This window comes from Astatotilapia calliptera, chromosome 19 (genome assembly GCF_964374335.1).
Source record: "Astatotilapia calliptera chromosome 19, fAstCal68.1, whole genome shotgun sequence".
Taxonomy (NCBI): Eukaryota; Metazoa; Chordata; class Actinopteri; order Cichliformes; family Cichlidae; genus Astatotilapia; species Astatotilapia calliptera.
Window position 1 is genome coordinate 2,921,120 of NC_137440.1, and position 5,024 is coordinate 2,926,143.

The window sequence follows — 5,024 nt, forward strand, 5'->3', positions numbered from 1 at the left end:
CATCTGTTTTTAACCTTGTGTCAGTGAGATGAGGCTTATGCTTATTGTGTAGTATTAGATTGTACATAGTTCAATCAGAGGTGTATGTAGGAAGAAAAAAGAAAAAAAAACGCTAAACCCCTCAGCCTGTGCACTAGTGCCAGTCAGTTTTAAAGCGGTTTGTAAAATGCTAACGGCAGACGTGGCTAACAGATACCACTGGAGCGAACACCTGGTGGCATTTCTGTCTAATCTGTCTTGAAATGTATTCTTGATCAGTTTTGCACTTATTCCATTAGGATCTGTTATTTTTAAAATGGTGTGGTCAGATTGACACCAAAATCATATACGTAGCAAAGTATATAAATATATATGAAATGCATAAATGATATTATCGGCCTTAGATGCTAAGGCTCACCGTCATCCTGCAAAACGGATAGGAATTACAACATTCCCAGTTACTGTAATTTAAACTAGTTTCTAACCGCACTTGAGGTTGCATGTTCTTGTAGCTTATGTATAAACCGAGACAACTGGATGGCTTCTATAAATGTTTCAAGTCTACGGCTATATGTAGTGCGACAGCCAGGTGAGATGTTTAAGGCATTATCTCTGCGATTTGGTTTTAGCGATGCTAAGAGTGGATGGAGTCGACTTGGTCAGTCTTGCGCAATAGATGTCTTTCCACAGGAAATCATCCAGTTTTGATACGAGGAAAAAAGAGAAACTCACCCGTTCAATATGCTGCAGAATTTTCTATGAGTTGGATACTCGTGTGTGACACGGAATCTTTTCAGACCGTCTTTGTGAACAAGACCAATTCATTTCAACAGTGTTCCTCACATCCCTTACCTACCAAAGCTATAGTAGATGTGACACTATGAGAATGAAGTCAGTTCCCGAGGGTAAGAATACCAGCCTCGTCTGTGGTTTTTGCTTCTTGCTAAATGTCTCCCCCCTCGCCCTCATAAATAAGCCCTTTTCACTTGAATACCTCAGTTAATTGCATGCATTTTCTTGTCTTTGTTTTTCTTTTTTGTTTGGTGCTAATTTTTTTTTGTATTAAGCTTGAACTTCTCATCTTTTTTGCACTGTAACTATAATACCTCTTTATTTGACCTCCTTTTTTTTTTTTTAACTGTTTAGTTTGGTGGTCCTGTTTGTTTGCTATAGAGCTGTAAAGGAAAGCTGTGTGGTCGACTCTTCTCCCCTCTCATACTTGAGGCACTTGATGATTTTTAGAGGGCGGGGATAGGAATTGTTTTCTCTGCACATAAATTAGTTTCATCATCTATTCATTTCAAACAATTTAGAGTTTCCTTTCGAATTCAGGGGTAAAACAGACGATTGATTGATCACACGAGGATACGTGCTTGTAGAGGTAATCGGATTGCACTCTTAAATTTGCTCCAAAAAATAGGCGGTGAAAATACTTGACTTAACTCTTCAGTTCTGTCTTCATAAATAAGGGTTGGAAAAGACTTTTACCTGTGTGACACCTGAACTGTTAGTATAGCGATCTGAAATCTAATCGGTCACAAAATCCTCCACACAGGTCTTCTACCTCAAAGGACCGTCCTCTCAGTGTTCATTTCTGCACAAGACTGCAGTTCAGTTCAGTGCACTCTGACAGCGCCGTCTACATCAGATCTTCAGTATACAATAAGCCAATCTCCAGTTCCATCATAATGATTTGCGTCGCTTGTCTTGAATCAAAGATGTGACTCAGATCTTAGTGCCTTCTGTGGGAGGAAACCAGCGTGTGCACGGACTAGATCGCAGGCCCTGCTCGTATCTGATGTTAACAAGGCTATTCAGTGTTCTGATCCAAAGTGGACAGCCCACTTCAGTCCGTCATTAGAATGCATCTCCGTGGGTGTAGAGTACCACTCGTGATTGGCTCTCAGTCCTCCACTCTGTATGCAAATATGTGCCTGCCTTGACGCCGTTTTCAAAAACCACATGCCAGATCCTGCACGGGTGCATTTTCCAAACCAGCGTTTGCCCGTACTCGGACGGCTCGGTCATTACCTGTAGTCGTCTCCAAATCCAGATGACTTGCCATGTATGGGCTACGGACAATGTTAGCTATGATGCTTGGCCAAGGTGGGTCATTGTTTAGAGTGGGTCTGTGGAAACTGACTTGGGGAACACTGAAAAGGAAAATGCCTGGTGAAAGCATTTAGCTGCAGGATTGGATTTTTGGCCTGGAGTTTTGTTTTGTTTTACTGGCAGGGTTAGTGGAGTCAGTGGAGTAGCCTCCTGAGTAGCGTTGTTCACAGCATCTTCAGCGACACACTGAATACACAAATCAACATGAATGTATATGTTCTTGCTTTTGATCTAAACTCCGTAATTAAACTGAAGATTATTCCTAAATAAATCATGTCACTGATTGGCTCCAGTGTCCTTGGCTGACTGAAGACCCACTGCAGACATTTTCTAACTCTGACCCATGCTAAGTGTTACTAGAGAAAACATAAACCTGAGAACTCAGGACAGGAACTGGCTCTGACTGGGTGCCCGAAAGGGTTCGATCAACAACAGAGGGCAGAAGTATTCTGTGTTACAAACACCCAAACGAAGTTCAGACTGATAGCTGCTGCAGTACGGTAGTTTTGAATATGGCCACAAATTCCAAATTTCTGTTGACCCGTTTGTTGCAGCAACCTGATTCTTTCTTTTTCCCAGATTCCCATTCACTTCCTTTGGTCCAACAGAATACTACGTGAAGAGTAAATGTGAAACTTTGCAACACTTCAGTCCACCTTTTTCCAGCTTATCACTGTCAGAGTGCAATCTGTTATTATTTCTCAAGCAGGCAGAGTGGAACTATGAAAACCAGGCTGTGATTTCTCATTCCCCCATTAGAGACACTGTGGGCTATCAGTTTCACCCTGCCACTCCTCACTCTGTAGTAAACACACAGAGCTGAACACACTAATCATCAGTGAGACTCTGGGAGGGACAGAAGAGGGATTATTTTAAAAAAAGAAAACAAATGTGAAATCGCTCGCGGTGCCACGCCCACTGTATTATGTGTGACCGATGGAAAACAAGGATCCTTTTCAGATGGAGATGAAGACGTGTGTGGGAGTGCTGAAATTAAGGTAGCCCTGGATTATTTGGAGTGGACGATGTTTTCTTCTACTGGCAAAGTTTTTTTCTTTTTGTTTTTTTTTTTTTTCTTTTTGTACATGTAGCACAATTGAGCATTGCACTTGGGCGCCATACCTTACCTCATGTCAAAGTGTGAAAGGGACTGAACAATGGAGGAAAAAGCAGTGTGTGTATATATGATGCCATGTTATTAAGGACTAACTTGTGGTTTGCTGCTGTCTCAGTTGCTGGTGTTACACAAATCTATGTTTAAAATGAGAGAATGAGACGATTGGAGAGGAAAGATAAAACCGTGCCTGCAGGCTCTCACCTGACAAATACACTGTAAGAAGAATCTCTGTAATTGGGGCTAAAATGTCTGGATGTCATGTGTCGGATATCCTGCCTTAAATGTGTTTGGAAATGAATTGTAAAGTTAAACTGACACTTTGAATTGAATCCTGCTTTGTCACAGAATGCAAACTAGCCCACCACAGGAGGAGAAATGAGGCTGGCACATGTAATCAAACTTCCAACCTTTTGAGAACCTAAAGGAAAAATCTACTCATACCTGTGAGAAGCAGCTCACATGAGCACGTCTGCTCTTCAAGTGTAGGCTGAAAGTGGTCTGTCATTCAAACGAATTGGACCATAAACTGTTTACATTTGATTGTCTGTGATCTTCTGTGAATTCTTTGCCTGTAAAATTACTGCTCGTTTTCGCCGTGGATGTAATTAGAATGTTTTGACACCAATCATGAAAAAAGTGACACTTTGAAGTCAAACTATATAGATTACTGTAGTAACACTGTTTGGTCTTCAAGTTGGGATTTATCAGAACACCTTCAGCATCAGCAGCAGTCTTCTTTCTGCAGCTGTTATAAACGAGCAAACACTGCACTTCTTGGTCCTTTGTGCAAACTCCAAGAGTTACTATGGAGACTCTAAAGTGGGTCTCCTCCAGTAGGTCAAAGTATCTAGCCCATGCAGCTTTGTGTCCACAGCTCACTCTGTAATTTTCCATTTAATTGATGTGATTACATAAAGTCTGTGGAAACAACAAATTGTCCTTTTCAAGGTAGAGTAGAGCCTAACCAAAACAGCAAACTTTCAGTACTGATATATTAACTGATACTGGCTTTGTAATACTTCACCATTGTGTACTGTGGATTTGACAAACTATGATTGTCATTTCTTAATTACATCAAGCGTTCCTGATCTTAAAACAATACATTGTCTCAATAATACTTTATTTTATTTTGAAATGTCAGGTGCTATTACTGATATGGAAATGTTGATGCAGGGTCCACATGTCAGTTTCCAACATGTGTTCCTAATGGCTCTGCTTTAGTGCGAGCTTAGACTAATGGATCTGACGCCTGATTACAGAGTCAGTGAATTTTAAGTCTCGGCGAGGTGTGTGCAGTTTAACAAACAGGGAAGATAAACAAACAGCATATTGTGGTGGTAGAAGTGCTTTAACGTTTATGGTGCTGAAGGTGGACGTGGACGTGGACTCACTACGGTGTGCTCGTGTATTTGTTTAAGACCTTACAGTGGATATCAGTGGGTACTGTGATGAATGGTATGACAATCTTGGAAAATGGGTAAGGTTTTCTACAATGCTTCATTACAATCAAGTTTCCAAAGTGTTTACATTTTCTGTGAATGACTGTCAGAAAATTCTTTTTTTTTTTTTTTTTTTTTTTTTTACATCCACCGTGACATCAGAGTTTCAAATGTTTTTATGTTGGGCAGCCACTAGATCTCTATGTCAGGTCGGCCACATGCATTTGGCTGATTGGTTGTAAATTTGTAAAGCAAATGTCACCGTATCCAGCATTATTGGTGTTTTTTTAAGGTGGGTTTTTCCTTCAAGGATCAAATATGGAGTGTAAGAAAACCAACATTGCTTTGTTAAATGTTAAACGGTGAAAAGTGGGGTA